At 40.2% G+C, this 20,658-nt stretch overlaps 1 protein-coding gene across 5 annotated transcripts in view; it reads left to right on the top strand.

Annotated features, from left to right (window-relative positions):
• Positions 1-20,658, top strand: part of LOC116257041 (uncharacterized) — a 92,945-nt gene that overhangs the window by 70,086 nt on the left and 2,201 nt on the right. The gene's annotated exons all lie outside the window — the stretch shown is intronic.

Genomic DNA, 20,658 nt, shown 5'->3' with positions numbered 1-20,658 from the left:
ACCCTGTTCCATGCCTGACGCCCCAGATGCCAATCGTTACATGTGGTTTTCCGACATATATATAAAGTAATGGCTTTTATTAATAGGTGTTTTTCATTAGAAATATTAACTCCAAAGATAGATCATGCCGTGCACTAATTACGGAGGCAAGTTATTTGTACGCAATAGACAGATCGGGTCTACGCCAACTACATAGGTGTGTGATTGTTCTGCTTTCACTGAGTCATAGTGACCCTACAAAAAAAAAAGAAAAAAGAAAAAAATCTGTCTCTATTTCTTTTTGTGTTTAGTTGTGTATGACATTGGAGTGTCACAAATCAGCAAGCTCTACACTCTCACAATTGACAGCAATTCAGCACCCAGACAATCAACGTGTTGTTTCTCCAGCAAAATCCCTTCAACTTTCAACTAGAAGAATCTCCCAAACAGAGCCAAGCTCTGGTAGCATGCAAACCTCACACAAGAATCCATTTCTCACTCATGAAATGTGGAATGATTCCTTTCATTGATAAAAATACATAGCTCATTAAGAGCATACAACAAAAGCAGATGAGATACAATAAATAGAGAGGAGAAGGAGCCCTTGGAGTCTCCAACGAGTAGAAAAACTAGCCGTTGGAGAGTCCAATGTCTGCACTGTTTCAGCCAAATTCTGGCTGAAACAAAGAAAAATACAGAAAAGAAAGAAAAGAAAAACTAAATACAAAAAATGAAAAATTAATATAAAGGATAAAAGATAGAATCTAGCCTAATACATAAAATCATGCTAACCTAAAACTTAAATAACATTATCTTCTAACAAGTGCATTATTTGTGATGTAATTTTCTGCAGCACTGTATTCAACCGCTCATCGGATTTGAGAGTTTCCTGTGTGAGGTTTTTGGTGGACCATGTTGACAACTTCAATTAGATGTTATGTTCAATTCTACATTGTTTTATAGCTTTGATTTACAAATGGTTTCCTCCCAATCAGTTCTTAAAGTTTTAGTATTTGTTTCAAATTGACTTTTTATTAATTAAATGAATGTTTTAAAATATGAGAAAACTTCAGATTTTTGTCTTAGGAAGTAAATTGAAACATAGATATCAAAAGTCGTCTGCGAAAATAACATGATATAGAAAACTACGTTTAGGCTTTAGACATGATAGGAGCTGATGCCTATACATCATAATCAATCAATTCAAAAGGAGCTTTACTTAAATAGGAAAGGAGTTGATTCGTCCCAAAATACAATTGTCACGAAGAAAGTCATCTTTATAAAATTCCTTAAGAAATGAATGCAAAATATTTTTCCTAGAATAAGGTGACCTAATCCTTGATGCCACAAAGCAATGTCTTCATTTCTGGAAATATTAGAAGAAGATTCAAATGGATTCAAAAATTTCATGTAATAAAGATAGCTTCTCCTATATCCTTGCCCAGTTGTCTTCCCAAATAGGTAATCCTGCATCCAACATTCCTTTGGTAACCCCAAGATAATCACCACCACGATCTTCTTGTAAGATTTCGATATATTACCACTGGATGTCTCAAAAAAGACACGAGAGGAAGGAAAAGAATAAGTTTGCAGTTTGCACGAGAAAGGAGAGAGAATTAAATCGAGGGCCTTAGGGGGAGCACCCATCTCTTGTCATTACTTAAACTAATTACACTTAACTGTTACAAATAAAATATACAAAAAAACAATAAATATTACAAGTTTGCCACCGCCCATGTGCTGCGTGTGGTGAAAATGGGTTGGGTCTGTCTTGACCTGAACCATATCTTAACAGCCCCCCTCAAGTTGTGCATGAGATTTGATCATGTACAACTTGTTTTTCAATTCCCAGAAATGATGTCCTGTAAGACCCTTGATAAATAGATCAACCACTTGTTGAGACGTGGGTATATAAGTATGAACAATTTCGCTCTCCTCAACCTTCTGGCGAATGAAGTGTTGATCAATCTCTATATGCTTAGTGCGATTATGTAAGATAGGATTGAAAACAATTTTGATGGCACTTTGGTTATTGCAAAATAGAGATGACTGAGCAATGGAGAGGGAGAGGTCCCCAAGAAGATGACGCAACCATGAAGCTTCAGCTGCGCCGGCAGCCATGGCCCTATATCTACCTCAATGCCTTATCTGGCAACTGCACGTTGTTTTTTGCTGCTCCAGCAAACAAGATTAGAGTTAAGGAAGATACAGTAACCTGAAACTGACTGTCTATCATCTAGGTCACCTACCCAATCTGCATCAGTATAAGTGGAAATAGTAGTTGACTTCCTTGTGTAGACGAGTCCATCCCCAAGAGTATCCTTAAGATAGCGCAAAGTATGTTTAATAGCATTCAATGTCCTCCTGTGGGTGCGTGCATAATCTGAGAGACTCGATTCACTGCATATACTATGTCTGGGCATGTAAAGGTGAGATATTGCAACATGCCAACTATACTCCGATGAAAACTAGGATTTAAGTATGAATCACTCCCATAAGAGGCATTCAATTTTGTGTGGAGAACACTAAGAGTATTTATAGGCTTGCAATTTGTCATACCTGCTCTTTCCAATATATCAAGAGTATATTTGTGCTGCGTAAGAGTCAACATATCATCCTTTCTATCAAGCTCGACACCGAAAAAATACTGGAGTTCTCGAGATCTTTCATCTTGAATTGTTGCTTCAACACTTCCTTAACATGAGATATATGTATTGGAGAATTTCCAGTAAGAACTATGTCATCTACATATATCAGTAACCAAGTTGTAATTTCACCTATATGATATATGAATAAGAAATAGTCAAGTGAACTTTTGAGACAACCAGTCTGTTGTACATGAATTGAAATCTATCAAACTATGAGCAAGACGCTTGTTTAAGCTCATATAATGATTTTTGTAACTTACACACCCATTAAGTTGGATCATTGATAGCATAACTTGGAGGTTGTTTCATGTGTATTTCTTCTTTTAGAAAACTATGGAGAAAAGCATTTTTAACATCCAACTAGTATAAAGTCCATCCATGTGAGATTGCAAGAGAAATGACAACCCGGATCATTCCCATCTTGATAATTGGACTGAAAGTCTCATCATAATCTTCTCCGTATTGTTGGGTGAAGCCTCTGGCCACAAGACGAGCCTTATATCTATCAATACTCCCATTGGATTTATATTGGAGTTTGTAAACCCATTTTGAACCCACTACATTCTTATCATCTGGACGATGAACAATCTCCCAAGTTTGACATTCATTTAAAGCAGCCATTTCTTCATTCATGACCTCGATCCAATATTTGCTCTTGCATGCGTGCTCATAACATTTTGGCTCCACATTTTTGCTCAATTTTGTCATAAAAAGTTGAAAATCTATAGAAAAGTTATCATAACTTACCCACCTATCAATAGGGTGTCGCGCACGTTCTAATCTACGTGGGCAGGTAATGACGGTTTCTGGAGCGGTCGTTGTAACTGATCATCGAGTATATATCAATCCTAAAAAAACGATTAGGTGAAGATGTGTTGTTCCTCTGAGCATATAGAGACGTGTTGTCTATCTAAGTATCTGAGGCTGCCTCGAATTCATCAATAATTTGTTCACTGTATGTGTAGCATGCATAAGTTCCTTGGCCTAATATTTCAGCATTCAGCTATGGATCATATGTATTATCCCTTGCATTGAATGTTGCATTCAGCTCATCAAAAACAACATGTTGTGAAATATGCATGCGCCCAGTCTTTGGATTGTAACATCTATAGCCCTTATAATTTTCTGCATAACCCACAAATCTGCAAATAACAACTCGATCTTCAAACTATTTCTCAAGGAAACATCAACATAAACATAACAAACACATCCCAAAACATGTAGTTCATCATAATTTGGCTGTTCTTGATGTAAAATAAAGAATGCAGATTTTCCTTGAAGTAAAGACAATGGCAGACGATTAATGACATGAACAACAATATAGAAAGCTTTAGTCCATAAATTCATGGGCACATCTGTGTAATGCATCATACTCAATGCACCTTCAACTATGTGTATAAGCTTTCTTTCAGCAATAACATTTTTTTGTGGTGTGTGAGGGCAGGAAATTTGTTTAGTGATCCCATGATTTAGTAAATACTTAGTAAATTCATTGGAAATGAACTCGCCCCCACCATTTGTTAGCCTCCGCCAACGTTGATGGGCCTTTACAAGAGGAAATCCCCAAATTCCACACACACACTGAACATTAATCTCCAAACTAGGGTTTCTCCTCCTAGAGGAGCGCCCAATAACTTCTGCGATGAACCCTATTCTGATCTACAGACCCTATTTATAGAGTTTAATGGGTCAGTCCAATGGACCTGACCCGAGGTCCCCTATCCGGTGTCTAACAATACTCCCCCCCTTCAAGAAAACACCTTGTCCTCAAGGTGTAAGCCTTTCTTGTTGTGCCCCCTTCAAGGGCACTCAAACTTGTTGCAAACGTCAGATTTCTGCAATGAATTCTGCAAAGACGACAACATGTTGTTCATTTCCCCATGGACCTCTGTAACACGAAGCCAACACCTACTCATTGACCATCTGAGTGCCTCTTGTGCAGCCAAATGATTGAACAGTTATTGATACATCCAAGCTTGTTCAACAACTCTCTAATCTGACGATGAATTTGACCAAGCTCCTCTGTCTCATTATCAGAGAGACGCCTCAAACGAGAAGCAATATATTTCATGCTCCCATGCGCTGAAGATTCCTGCACACTCGAGAGGTCATCTTGTGCTGCTTCCTTGTCAAGATTCTCAGCATTAGACACTGTTTCCTAATCAGCATGGTCAGGATGTACATTGTTGACATGTATGTTTGTTCGGGTCTGGGTCTGGATCCTGTCCGACCCGTTGTCTTGATGTATTCCTTTTTAAGTATCATGTAACCCATTTTTCATTCGAATGAAAAAATTGAGAGAGAGAGAGGTACCGGCAGCTAGCGGGCATCAGAGCTGTCTCCTTTGTGGTTTTTCCTCCCTCAAGTTGAGGGTTTTCCACGTTATATTCATCTTCGATTCTACTTCTACTATACAACATGGTATCAAAGCCGGCGTTGCCGGTGTTTGTGTTTGAAACTGCCGTCATTCGTTGTTGCCCGTCCGCCATCACCTAAGGCGCAAGGTATCGAAAGATTTGAAACTGTTCACCTTCTGCTCGTTCCCGTCATCCTTTGCGGCTAATGGCTCTTCCGTCTGTTGTCGCCTAAGCTTTGGTTGTCGCTTGAGCTGCCTGCCACCCCCACTCGAGCCACCAACGTTCAAACAGTGAGCAGTGACACCGTTGCCCGAGCCTTTGCTTGCATCGTCGCCTTAGCTTGAGCTATCTGCCGCCTTTGCTCGAGTCACCGTCGTTCGAACAGTGGGCAGTAGACATCGCCACTCAAGCCTTTGCCTCCTCTGTTGTCGCCCAAGGCATCGCTCGACCCCTCTGTTATGAATTCTCTGCCTCCTCTGCTGTCGCCCGAGCTGACCTCTTCGCTGCATCGCCCAAGCCTAATGCGTTGCCCGACCCCTTTGCCTCCTCTGCAGTCACCCGAGGCATCGCGCGACCCCTCCTCTGCTGTCGCCCGAGCTGATTTTTTTTGCTGCTGCTGGGAGCTATTGCCCTAGCCATCTACTGCTGCAGAGTGGGAAGTGTTTCCCGTGTTGTCTGGTAAGCCAAGCAACCCGCGTGAGGTTTCTGCCCCTGCTGTGAAATTGTTGTTGCTATCTTCTTAGCCTTGGTCATGGTGTGAACTTCATTGGTTGAACCTTAACGCCTGCTTCTTAAGTTGTTGTTGTTGACAGTAGAGTTTGGTGCCTTGGTGCTTTGTTTGTCTTCTCATTGAGATTTTTTGTTCTCATACTCTTGATTGTTAAAGTTACTGTATTGTAATGGCTGAATCGGATGCATCGGCCGTTAGTAGTGATCAGGCAGATGTCGAGGTCTTCAAAACTGATAATGTTCCTGTTCAAGTCACCGCCATTCGACTCACCAAAGATAACTATTTGCGTTGGTCCGCTGCCATCACTATGGGATTGCTGGTCGAGGGCGAATTAATTATGTCTGTAGAAATAATAGGCGCATAAGAACCGAAGATCGAACACAGATGTAGCGTGGAAAACCCTCAACTAGAGGGGAAAAAACCACGGGTGAGGAGGTCTGGTGCCCACTATCCGCCAGACTCTCTCTCTCTTAGAAACTTCATTAACTTGCAAGATTAGGGTTTACAATGGTATGAGTATGTCCAAACCAGGACACAATGGATCAGGTCCAAACCCGGACTCATACACCAAGATCCGTCAACACTCCCCCTCAAGTTGGGCATACATATCAAACATGCCCAACTTGGATACATTTCTCTCAAATGGAGTTACATGTAAAGCTTTAGTTAGAATATCAGCAGTTTGGTCTTCAGACTTCATGTATGGTAATGTTAACTCCCTGGCATCAATTCTTTCTCTGATGAAGTGACGGTCAATCTCAACATACTTTGTTCGATCATGAAGCACTGGATTGTTAGCCAAGTTAATCGCAGACTTGTTATCACAATACATCCTCATATGCTCTTCAATCTCTATCCCAATATCAGTCAACAAAATCTTTAGCCACAACAACTCTGATACTCCAGTAGCAACTGCCCTATATTCAGCCTCTGCACTTAAGCGGGAACAGTCATCTTGTCTCTTGCTTCTCCAAACAACTAGATTTCCCCCCAAGTAAACGCAGTACCCTGAAGTAGATCTTCTGGTGTCAACACAGCCTGCCCAGTCTGCATCAGAATACCCTTCAATTTCTATAGACCTTTGTTTCACATATACCAGGATTTGAACGACAGGGGGAGTGTAGCAAAGTGTGCAAACTGAAGAAAGCTATTTATGGACTCAAGCAGAGTCCTCGTGCGTGGTTTCATAAGTTTTCCGAGGTAGTCTCAAAGTGTGGCTTTGTGAGATCTCCTCTTGATCATTTTCTGTTTATCAAAAAGACTTCCAGAGGTATAACCGTTCTCGTGGTTTATGTTGATGATATTATCCTAACAGGTGACTCTGATCAAGAAATTTCTGATGCAAAACTGTTTCTTCAAAAACACTCTGTGACGAAAGATCTTGGTCCACTTCGATACTTATTGGGAATAGAAGTTGCTCGCATAATTTGAGGCCACCATACATACAATTCTCAAATGCAGATAAAAGTGGTGGCTGCAGCGAAAAGACTAAGGATATTATCCAATGCTATTTGCCCAACCTTGTTGCAGACTAGGTTCAAGGTGATCCATGAATAGACATGATCAACACTTTATGGGTGAATCCCAATGCAACATCTTGGGTTGAAAATCCCACGAAATCAGAAAGAGGTGAGTTGGCTCTTGAAGTGGTGATTGAGAGAAGTGCTTGGAAAAATAAAGGTAATGCTTGGATAACTGTCATGGACTGTTGCTTGGCCGTGATGATTGATGAGGCACGTTGTATTCAGCAAATTCAGGAAAGACTAGAAATTTCGTGTGCCTTGGATCAGTCAATCCAGAGGTTATCATCGTCTATGAGAAATGTTGCAAAAGCGGTGCTGAAAGAGCACCTTATTTTGGTGGGAAGCAGCATGTCTGGTACTAGTAACCTCCTTGGCTTCAATACTATTGGCTATAAGGCATTGTTTTGCACCTTTGAAGTGCTCATACCATTTAATGAATCTATACTATATACACCAATAAAATGTTGTGAGAGAGCAGCAGAAAGGGGCCACGGTGATTCTTTATTCAATGTCATTACATCATGTTTTTTGGGAACGCATGTAGCTCGGAGTATAGGAGCATCATTTGAAATCACATGGAATGACAAACAAATGGAGCATTCAGAATTATGGGATTAGACCAGTGAGGTGGTTGAAGATTTTCAACTCCTTGATAATTCAAGGCTCGCTTCATCAAATGAGGAAAAGATAGAGCTGGAGCAGGAAGGAGCTTCTACAGCTTTGGATTCTAAAGAGGATTTAGATACAGATTTGACAAGTGATGGTGAGGGACCAGCAAAGAATGTTGATACCACTAATGACATTCGAGATTCTGGTACCACTACAGATGATGTATTTGACTTGACAAAGGCAGATGATGTACATCCTGAAGTGTTGAGACGAAAACAGTGTCTAATGCTGAGAATCTTGACAAGGAAGCAGCACATGATGACCTTTCTGTAAACCAGGCCCAACTTTGATGGAAGAAACACTTCAAGAGTCATACTCTTGAAGCTACCAACCACTCCAAGGAGTCACACAAAGAGAAACCTCGACCTAGAGGTGAAAGGAACTTGTATTGAACCTCAAAGATATACAATAACAGGCCTAAAAGCCTTGACAAAACAGGAGACAACAGTCCCTTATTTATAGTACAAAGAAATGACGAGAGGAAGAGGGAGGTGGCTGTTGGGCCAGCTCCAATGGCTAGAAATTTAGCCGTTGGAAGCTGGTCCAACAGCTACTTCTCCCTTTTACAATAATAAAAAAGGGTAAAAATTGAAAAGAGACATACAAGTACATAAAAAAGGAAAAGAACAATACATAAAGGACATATACACCTATGCATACATATATATTTATATATACAAATCATACATCAAACTAGAGGTATGACAGTACATATTGTAGAAACAGTAAAAGCGAGAGAACGAGAAACGAACACAGATGTAACGTGGAAAACCCCTCAACTAGAGGAAAAAAACCACGGGTGAGGAGGACTCGTGCCCACTGGCAACCAGACACTCTCTCATAAACTTTCATTCATACCCAAAAATTAGGGTTACTAAGATACAAGTAGAGCCTCAACAGGCCTAAACAGGAGCTAACACTGGACGGGTCTAGACCCAGACCCGTACATTAAAACACGTCAACACTCCCCCTCAAGTTGGGCATACAGATCAAACATGCCCAACTTGGATACATTTCTCTCAAATGAAGTTGAAGACAAGGCTTTGGTCAGGACATCAGTAGTTTGGACTTCAGATCTCGTATAAGAAAGTACAAGTTCTTTAGCATCAATTCTCTCTCGAATGAAATGCCGGTCAATCTCAACATGCTTTGTTTTGTCATGAAGCACAGGGTTGTTGGCCAAGTTGATTGCTGACTTGTTATCACAATACATCTTCATTGGTTCTTCAACTTTTATACCAATATCAGTTGTTGCAAAAGATGGAGAAAAGAGAGGGAACACAAGAGAAGAGAACGAGAGGGGGAGAGAGAGAGTGAGAACAAAGAAAACGTACTTTCATTGCTAACCCTAATCTCTTATTTAAAGAGAGAATAGGGGTCGGCTAGTGTCTTTACACAAGAGAGACACAAAAAGATATAAATGACTCAAGAAGACTCCAACTTTTAAATAATCAGAAAACTACCACACTTAAATATAAACTTCCTAATTTCAACACTCCCCCTCAAGCTGGAGCATAGATATCAATCATGCTCAGCTTGTTACAACATCTAGAGAAATCACCAATAGGAAGAGCCTTAGTAAACATATCTGCCGCCTGATCTTCAGAAGCTACATGAACTGTAGACACAACACCTCCTTGTATAAGATCCCGAATATAATGACAATCGACCTCTATGTGCTTTGTTCTCTCATGAAATACTGGATTATTTGCAATGTAAGTGGCAGCCTTGTTATTACAGTACATTCTCATAGGAAGAGGAACTTCAGTACTCATATTTGTTAGCATAGACTTAACCCAAGTCATCTCAGTAGCCGTTTGAGTCATTGCTCTATATTCAGATTTTGCAGATGATCTCGAAACTACATTCTGTTTCTTGCTTCTCCATGATATTAAGTTGCTCCCAACAAAGATACAGAAGCCTGTGGTGGATTTTCTATCATCAATAGACCCTGCATAGTCAGCATCACTATAAGCAACAATTTCTAGAGATTCACCTCTCTTGAAAAAAAGGCCCCTGCCCAGAGATGACTTTAGATATTACAAAACCATCAATGCAGCATCCCAATGGACTTTTCTAGGTTTTTCCATAAACTGACTTAGTTTCCCAACAACAAAGCTAATATCTGGTCTAGTCACAGTGACATACAGAAGCTTGCCAATAAGAGACCTGTAAGATCGTGAATCTACTAGCTCTGATTGATCATTATGAAGATGAAGACGTGGATTCATCAGAAGATTAGCCGGCTTGGCTCCTAACATCCCTGTATCCTGCAGTAGGTCAAGTACATATTTCCTCTGAGACAACACTACACCTTCTTTGTTATGAGCAACCTCAATCCCAAGAAAATATCGCAAGTGACCAAGATCTTTCGTGACAAAATGCTTCTGAAGGAAAGTCTTTGTGATCGAAATTTCTTGATCACAATCACCTGTCAGGATAATGTCATCAACATAAACTACCATAACAACTATACCTTTGGAGGTCTTCTTGATGAATAGAGAATGGTCCAAAGGAGATCTTTCAAATCCACACTGTGAAACGACCTCAGATAATTTGTGAAACCACGCTCTAGGACTTTGTTTAAGTCCATAAATTGTCTTCTTCAAACGACACACTTTTCTACACTCCCCCTGTCGCTCGAACCCTGGGGGCTGCTGCATATATACAGTCTCTTCAAGATCACCATAAAGGCATTCTTTACATCCAGCTGATACATATGCCAATTGGAGTATACCGCAACAGAGATAATGAGCCGAATAGTACCTAACCTGGCCACAGGAGAGAAAGTCTCAAAGAAGTCAACTCCATACGTCTGGGTATAACCCTTAGCCACTAATCGAGCCTTTATCTCTCTACAGACCCATCTGAATGGTACTTGACTGTAAAGACCCATTTATAGCCAACAATATCACAATTTGAAGGACAATCAACCAATTCCCAAGTACCACGTTGTAAGAGAGCATCCATTTTATCTTGCATGGCTTTTCGCCATTTACAGTCTAGTAGTGCTTGTTGATGACTAGTTGAAACAGTATGAACTGTCATAGCATGAAGAAACTGCTGTAAATTGTCATCAAGGTGGTCAGTGAAAACAAATTGTGAGATTGGATGCATAGTACACTGTCTCTTGCCTTTGCGTAGGGCTATAGGCAAGTCCTGAGAATGATCAATGTCAGGTATACTTACTTCAATGGAGCTCACATCCTGAGAAGATTCTGATGGTCGACCATGAGAGGGAAAAGACTGCAACAGGACTGGAGGGATAGGTAGAGGAATAAGACATGACATCTCAGATGACACAGAAGTAGGACTGAGACTCGAAGAAAGTGACATCCGCACTGATATACTCTTTGTGAGTTACCGGATCAAAACACTTGTACCCTTTTTGGTTTCGAGGATAGCCAATGAAAACACACTTAATGGCTTGAGCAGCAAGTTTATCACGTTTGGGCCCAAGAATGTGAACAAAACAAGTACAACCAAATACTTTAGGTGCAACAGGAAATAAGCTTCGATTGGTATAAACAAGTTTAATCGGTACTTTGTTGTCAATGGAGGATGATGGTAAACGATTTGTTAGGTAACAAGCCATGAGTATGGCATCACCCCATAAGTATGCAGGTACATGATTATGAAGCATTAGGGTACGAGCAACAGTTAGAAATTGTCTATGTTTTTTTTCAGCAACTCCATTCTGTTGTGAGGTGTGGGGACATGTAAATTGGGGAGAGATACCATTTTCAGCATAAAAAGTCATTAAGATAGAGGATTTGAACTCAAGAGCATTATCAGTGCAAATACACTTAACCCGAGAACCAAACTGAATTTTTATTTCAATAATCAAGTTTTTGAGGATATGTACTACTTCAGACCTTTCTTTCAAAAGAAATACCCAACTAACTCGAGAGTAATCATCAACAACAACCAGAAAATACCTAAACTTAGATCGGCTAGCAACCCTGCTAGGACCCCACACATCAACATGAAGAAGATCAAACAACCCTTGACTTGATGGACTAAGACTCGAAGGAAAACTACTACGAGTATGCTTGCCAAGTTGACAGGCCTCACATTGAAATGACTCTGGGACTGAAATGTGAGGTAGGATGGAACGAAGCTTGGACCCCGAAGGATGGCCAAGTCTGAGATGCCACTGAAAGGGTGTAGAATCTGATGTAGAAGAGGTAGCAGCAAGGCCCATAGGGACTGACAGGATGTAGACGCCCCCTTTTTCATAGCCACCACCAATAGTCTTCCCAGTTTGTAAGTCCTGAAATGAGCATGCACCAGGGTCAAAAATAATGCGACAGTGTAAATCAATAGTCAACTGTTTAACAGAGAGCAAATTGGAAGGAAACTCATTCATAAATGTGTGAATTTCAAGAAAAGTTGCTCAGCCTTCCCTAGGACACCCAGGTTGGGAAGGTGGGAGCCCAACACTCCAAGCACATCACACAACGATATCCTAGGGCCTTGCACCGCTTGCGCTCCGAGCAGGCGAGACTAGTGGCAGAGGCGAGACATCTCCCAAACACATTGCCACAACCCACTGGTCTCTCATCTATTATTATTTCTTATTATTAGGAAAGCATATTCACAACATCACCGGCTAGCTCATAAGGTTGGTACACTTCACAAGTGCACCCATACCTTCAAATGTCTCTACACGTGGGCTACACATATAGTCAACAATCTTAGCTAGCCGTCATAACTTTAGGGGTACAACTACCCTTCAATTTCATTCATTTGCATCATGCCCACGACAATGCATACGAAACATGTTACAATATTCACATTATCAAACACACCAATCACATCTTTCAAAACTTAGTCAAACCACGGAGAGTAGTCTCAATCCGTGATTGGCTTGTAGTTGTCCTATGCAATTATCATTTTAGGATGCTTTCTAATGCACAATCGGGGTCGAGGAGGTACTCGACTCGATACTCCACCCCATCTGTCCTAAGCAGTTATCATTGCTAGCATGTACATGCAATTACGTAGAAATTTTTAAAACAAAACCAATCTCATGACAGTTGAATCATATTCATACATTCATTCAATCATAACACAAACATAGGATCCAATAATCCTGAAGAGCACACATTCTAAAGCTGGCCCCAGGCAGGGATTTGCTGGAATGTCGCCATACCAGTCGTGCGTCGTCAAAATTACCCAAAATGCCTCGAGCTTCGAATCTTGTCACTCAAGGCCTACTTGACGCAGTGTTGTACGTATCGTTTGTAAAATACAATACGATACATATCGTATCGTTTGTAAAATATGATACAATACACCCCCTATATCGTAAATGGGGCTGTATCGTCCCTGTATCACATGTATCGTGCGATACAGGTCTGTATCGTACGATACGGGCTGTTTTTCATATTTAATATTGAAAGTGATTAATACGCCTTAGAACCTTCATTTTGGGCAAGGAAAGAGGGCTTGCTTGGTGGCTAGAGGGCTTCGACGCCCTGTTTTACAATCGACCAGAGAGGGATAGAGTGATTGAGAAGAAAACTAGGAACCCCTCTACCCGATCGAAGGCATATGGGAGGGAAAGCATGGGTTGAACGAGGGTTTCTTCCGACCACACCAGAGAGAGACTTACCGATGGAGGGAGGCTAGAGATTTGCGGGAGCTTCGCCGGACAGGAAGGGGAACACGACTCGCTTGCTTCCGTCAAATTTTCCGTTCAATATGTTGGTTTGGTTCTTCTTTGTTATTAGTTATTATTTATTACATAGGAATGGATATTGGATCCAACAGACACAGACCCGATTCCGATCCGTGGTTGTTGGGTCGTGACCCAACTAGAAGTGTCTCGAAGGCTACAAATGTGAAGGCATGTAAAAAAGCAAACATGCCTTTAAAATGCTAATGTCTTGTTAAAATCCTTGTAATGTACAAATATGATTATGTTGTTGACATTATATATATATATATATATATATGTATATATAATGTAGTTGGATCTAAGTTTAGATGAAATCCTTGAAACAAGAATAAGATGCATTTTGATATATGACCTCCTTTTCATCATTTTTATGTTAATGAATATTTGATGATAATGAACATATTATTCTTGTTTTTTAGTGATTTTTATGAATTTTTCAAAAATTTTTCTATTTTTTCTGATTTATTTTTCTTTGTTTTTTTTTAAATATGATACGTTACTATATTTTACGATACAGCATATCTTAAAGCCAGACCGATACGGCTTACGATATGATTTTTACAACATTGACTTGATGTGCCCGGTGTACCTGCAAACAGAGTCAAGTGGTAAGTTCTCTACTCACTTTGCTTGACAATCTACACAAGTATAAAATAGAATCATTGAGGTGTAGGTCATCGCCTCAAGAAGGTGCCGACAGGTAGTATCGGCCCACAAAGCCCTCCAATAGGTCTCTTCCCAACTCTCTAAGGTTGTGACCCAACGATTTAAGTTATGAGCTTCGGTTCAACCTATCACTAATATGTTTCTTATTTGCTTTCTTAGTTGAGATGTCTTCCCAACAATTACACCCAACTTACATACTCTTTCCCAACCAACAACGCAATACGCACAACGACAATATCATGTGCTACGTGTTGGCAACAACGGTTCTAAACCTTCTCCACAATATCAAAATCTCTACCATGCTTTGAAAATCAACCCATCATGCTAAAAAGATAGATATACACGTGGATCATCGTCCCTCCAAAATAGTCTTAGACCTTCCCCAAAAAGCAAAGTCGCTAGCATGCATTTTAAATCATCCAATATTGAGTCTAACATGCTCAATTAATAATTATACATGCCCTAACAGAAAATATTAGACAATTTAAGCTGGGTTAGGCCTCACTCATCCCACTCTTAGAATCCAAACTGCTGCAGTCCTCCCGGCAGCCACCTCAAGTGTTCGGTTGATCCCCAAATGACAAAAATTAACTGTTGTTTTCACCTCCCAAGCCTTCAACTCCTGGTATGAGGGGAATGATGCGCCCCCAAGCTGCAATCCCATCCAACAGTCACAAAAGAGTGAAAATCAGCGAAAAGGGAGTTCAAAAGAAGGGTCTGTCGTTAGAAGAGGCCCACAGTAGCTGTGAGGGAGGTTGAAGATGAGTGCGAGAGGACACAAGAGGATGGGAGTGGAAGAGAGACAATGCGCGTGAGGGAGACAGTGAAAGAGGGGAATCCGAGGGTTCGAGCGAGGGAGAAAGGGCAGGTGCGAGAGAGAGAGAGCGTGCAGAGAGGGAGAGTGCGGGGCAGAGAGAGCGTGGGCAAAGAGAGGGCGCTGAGAGAGGGGGAGAAATGGACAAAGATAGCGAGAGAGACTGCAGAGAGAGATGCAAGTAGAGAGACGAGAGAGTGAAGGGAGACAATGCAGGAGAGAGGGCGTGTGAGGAGCGTGGGACAATGTTGTAAAACGCGTATCGTAAGGCGTATCGGTCGGGCTTTAAGATACGCCGTACCGTAACGTATCATAAATTTTTTTAAAATAATAATAATAAATCAGAAAAAATTAAAAAAAATTCGAAAAATTCATAAAAAATCAGAAAAAATTAAAAATAATAAATTCTTCATAGAAAACATGTTTTAGATAATGATAGACTTATTATTGGTAAATGCTATAAACTTACGCGTTCACGGTTCATCATTCATACTTCATAGACATCAAAATTCATAACAATATCATTCAATTTCAATCAACAAAGCAGAAGTCATAAAGTGATAAAGTCATACAACATTCAAGTGTTCAACAACCATAGATAACTCTTAAGTGGTTTGATACATATAATGATTCATCATTCATAATCTTCATCATCTTCATCTTCATCTTCTTCTTCATCTTCATCGTCAAGAATTGGAAGATCCTCACCAACATATTCAGCACCAGCAGTAGCACTAGCAGACTCTCCTTCATCAACAAAGCCTTCTGTTGCTTCAGCTTCAAGGTTGAAGCATTCAAGATCTTCATCATCAAATATTGTAGCCGGTTCTTCCTCAATCCATGGCTCCAGATTGTCAAAGTTTTCCAAGTTGATAGGGTCAAACTGAGATGTGTGCTTCCTTGCTGATGTTTTTTGTAATTCTCTACGTTACATAAGAGAAAACTTGTTAATATATAATTTCATATAAATATATTGTACAAAAAATGTAAACATTAAGCTATATTACCTTTGTTTCAACCTCATATTATATCGAACAAAGACAAGGTCATTCAACCTTTTATGTTCGAGCCTATTCCTTTTTTTGCTATGGATATGTTGGAACACACTCCAGTTCCTTTCGCATCCACTACCACTGCATGTCTGGCTGAGGACTTTGATTACAAAACGTGCTAGGTTTGGACAATCAAACCCATACCTATTCCACCACAAATCTAAATAAAAATATAACGTTATAACAAATCAATGTGAAAGTTCTAAAAGAATCAAATGTAACAAATGCAAAGTAAATTAAACATTTCTATGTATTTACCTGGACGCATGGTTGTCCTGGCTCAAACGGCGACAGGTTGTCCCATGCCCGGATAACAAGTATCATATAGATCTAACTCATTGCTCACGGCATCTTGTTCTCTAGAATCTGCCACTAACACGTCAATACAATCCAACAAACCACTTAAGACTTCTCTATCCTTCTTAAATGTAGGAGAAAATCTAATTGCAGGATTTAGATAGTAAGCTGCAGCATGAAGAGGTTGATGAAGTTGTCCAGTCCACCTTTTATCTATCATCTTCCATATGGGCATATATAACTTTTTTTTTCCTTTTAAGTTGTCTCGAATTGCCTCTTTTGCTTTATTCATGGCCTCATATAAGTACTCTATGGAAGGCCTATCCTCACTGTCAGCTAACCTGAGGACTTTCACTAATGGAACACAAACTTTCAATAGCTTCACATATGATTCCCAAAATTCGTTATTAAATATGATATCCACAACTAAAGAAGCATTTCTTTTATGAGCATATGGATATGCAGCCCATTCTTCACTAGCGAACATCTGCCTCAAAGGAGTTCTTTGTTTCACCACACTCTGCACCGTCAATACATTTGTGGCAAATCTAGTTTGTGCATGTCGTATCAATTCAACTCCTTTTGTAAACTTTCTCATCAAACTCAATACATATGCATGATTATAGATAAATTTTGTTACCTCTTGACATTGGTCAATGGCTGATTTCATATCATGCATCTCATTAAGATCTTGAAGCATAAGATTAACACAATGAGTGGCACATGGACTCTAAAAGAATGTTCCATACTTTTGAAATAACAAATCTCCTGCAGCTCTATAATTTGCAGCATTATCTGTAAAAAAATTTTTAATGTTTGTAGGTCCAACTTCTTGTACGACATTATCAAAAACGTTGAACAAAATCTCAGCAGTCTTAGGAACATCAGACAAGTCATAAGATTTCAAGAACATTGTACCTTTAGGGCAATAAACAAGAAAATTTCCAAGTGTTCTTGACCTTGTATCAGTCCATCCATCTGACATAATGGAGCAACCTGTTTCCTTCCAAGATAATTTCAATTGATCGCAATGTTTAGACACTTCTTTCACTGCATCTTGAAGAATTTTACCCCTCAACTGATGATATGATGGCATTTTGAATCCGGGGCCTATAGAAGCAATTGCATCTGCCATGGCTTGGAATTGAAAAGAATTAACTGCATTAAATGGAATACATGTATCATTAAACCATTTTCCTACCATCTTTTGTGTTTGATATAGCATATCTTTAGATGTCATAGCAGCACGAATCTGCGGCTGACCACCTGGGCTAGTATATGAAGGGAAAAAGCTCTTAATAGAGCCAACACTAGACCTACCAGTAGGAACTCTACCACTAGGTGGTCGTATACCACGCCTGGCCCTATCTACTGTGCCTCTTCTCTTCTTTCCCGTTACGCCAGATCGACCTCCTTCATACATGACCCCTTTTCCTCTACGATCTCTACCTCTTGAGGTCTCCAAATCTGTTCTTAGAATGATATCATCTTCATCGTCACATTCATAAGCTTCTTCCTCTTCATCATCTTCCAAAGGCTCATTATAGCCTACATCTGCCTCTTCAATTTCTTTCTGTATCCTCTTTTGATGTAAAGCATGAAGCATATCTAAACATTGCTGACGCACATATGGAGGCAAAGGTTTGTTTGGTCCTCCAACACAAGGAGACACAACTTTAGAGGTCCCTGCCAAATGGTGTTTCATTCTACTAATCCCTCCTGAAAATGTATTCCCACAGAAGCTACATTTAAGTTTCAAGCGGTTATTCTCCTTCACCCTTTCGCACCATTGCCATGTGGGATCCATATCTTCAAAAAAAAAAAAACGAAATCCTATGGTAAACTTAATGAAAAACACTCAAAATCTATCAATCTACGATTATACGGTAACAAATTATGAATACATGGTAAAAACATGAGATTTAATACCTTACGAAGAAGAAATGAAGAAAACCCCTTTCCTCCCAACGAAAATCAACCACCCACGCACAAATCGACCCCTTAATCTTCGATTTCACGGTGAAAATGAACTTTTTGATGGTGAAAATGGACGATCGCCCTCCCTGACGGCAGTATCCGAGCTTGAGAAATGAAGAACGGAGGTTTTTTTTTTTTTCAAAAAGAAGCCGAATAAGTAGGTCTTGGGCCCCCTTTGCGAAATCAGCCCGTATCGTACGATATGGGGTGTATCGCACTGTATCGCACGATACGTGTACGTGCGATACAGGAACGATACACCCCCTATTTACGATACGGGGGGTGTATCGTACCGTTATTTAAAAACGATACGGTACGTATCGTACGATACGTACAACACTGGCGTGGGAGGAAGAGGGGGACTCGATAGAGGAGAATCGAGACAGAGGGAGAGGCGACATAAAACAGCGAGAGAGGAAGGAGGAGAAGAAAGAAGAAGAAGAAGGAAGAGACAAAGAGAGAGACTGACGGGCTTACCTACGTGTCGTCGCTGCCGCCGTTCTCCTTCGTCGCCTCCCCTCATCTCTGCCTCTGTTTTTCACTGCGTCCTGCTCCACACCCGTGAGATGAGAGAGCGACGAAGAAGGAGACGAAGAGGAAGATGAGGAAGAAGAAGCCGCGCCGGGTTTCCTCTTCATGCGTGGAGATCGGGTCTGGGTCTGGACCCGATCCAGTTCGACCTGCCCAACACGAAAAGCATTAAAGTAGATGGCGCTTTTATTGTCGCAGCAGAGCTTAGTGGCTTCAGCCAAGTCAATTCCAATGTCCTTCAATAAACTTTTTAACCATACAAATCTCCATGGTGGTGGTAGCCATAGCACGATACTCTGTTTCAATTGTAGAGAGACTTTATTTTGTTTTTTGCACCTCCACGAAATAAGAGCCACCTAGAAAAACACAAAAACCAGTGGTGAAATACCTATTGTTAGGATCTCCATCCCAGTTAGCATCAGTATAGGCAATCATATTCAAGTTTGATGAGGAGGATGGAAAAAGTTCCTTAATGATGGTGTGTTTGACATATCGAACAATCCTCAATGAAGCTTCCATGTGTACAGAATGGGTCTTTCTTGGAACTGACTTATGACATGTACAACATGCGATATGTTAGGCCTTGTGATGGACAAATATGTGAGAGCTTCAACCAATTGATGAAAGGATGTGGGATTTTCTAGAATTTCTCCATCATCAAATCTTCATCTTTACTCCTAAAGCTTTCTTTACTCCTAAAGCTTCAGGAGTGTCGACCACCTTGTCATCAGTGATTCCTGATCTGCTTATAATGTTATTGACAAACTTCATCTGTGAGAGTATCCTCTTCTACTATAAGCTACTTCAATACCAAGAAAATATGGTAAGTTACCCAAATCAGTCATAGTTGAGGCTATACATGTAAGGATAGGAATTAGGGCAGACGACTTTGGAAATTAGGGCACGATAGGTCTAGGAATTAGGGCAGACGACTTGGCAAATTAGGGCAGCAAATTCTCAGGGCAGTTTTAGGAACTAGGACATACCTTGGAAATTAGGGCAGAAAAACAGTAGTTTTGATATTAGGGCAGAAATCAGAGAGATTAGGGAAGAAAAACAGCAGTTGTGGGATTAGGGTAGAAATCAGAAAAATTAGGGTAGAAAAACAGCAGTTTTGAGATTATGACAGAAATCAGAAACTCTTACGAACCTGCTCTGATGCCATGTAAAATTTTGTTATATTACCACCAGATGGAGTCTCAAAGAAGACACGAGAGGAAGAGAAGAGAATAAGTCTACACGAAAAAGGAAGAGTGAAGAAAAACGAGGGCCTTAGGAGGAGCACCCGCCCCTTGTCATTACTTAAACTAATTACACTTAACTGGTACAAATAAAATACACAAAAGAACAATAAATATTACAAGTTTGCCACCGCCCATGTGCTGCGTGTGGTGAAAATGGGTTGGATCTGACTTGACCCGAACCATATCATAAGACTTCTTGCCCCGATACCGTGTAAAGATAGAAAGATATAGGTATAAATCTATGTATTTGAAAACCTCTTCAATAAGGATAATCAAACCAATGAACATGAGAAAGGACAATCAATAAGAATCTATTAGTCTACAGACGAGTGTCTTCAATTCACTAAAATCTTATACAAAACAGCTTCAAAGAAGCTTACATTGAATGGGACCAAATGGTCGCTTAAATAGAGCATAAGAAAGCACTATTGGAGATTCAACAGCTAGAAATTCTCCAACGGCTCTTTCAATAAAGCATAAAAAGAAAA

Source organism: Nymphaea colorata, chromosome 7 (assembly GCF_008831285.2).
Source record: "Nymphaea colorata isolate Beijing-Zhang1983 chromosome 7, ASM883128v2, whole genome shotgun sequence".
Taxonomy (NCBI): Eukaryota; Viridiplantae; Streptophyta; class Magnoliopsida; order Nymphaeales; family Nymphaeaceae; genus Nymphaea; species Nymphaea colorata.
Note: the sequence above shows the minus strand (reverse complement) of the source record. Positions and strands in the feature narration are given on the sequence as shown.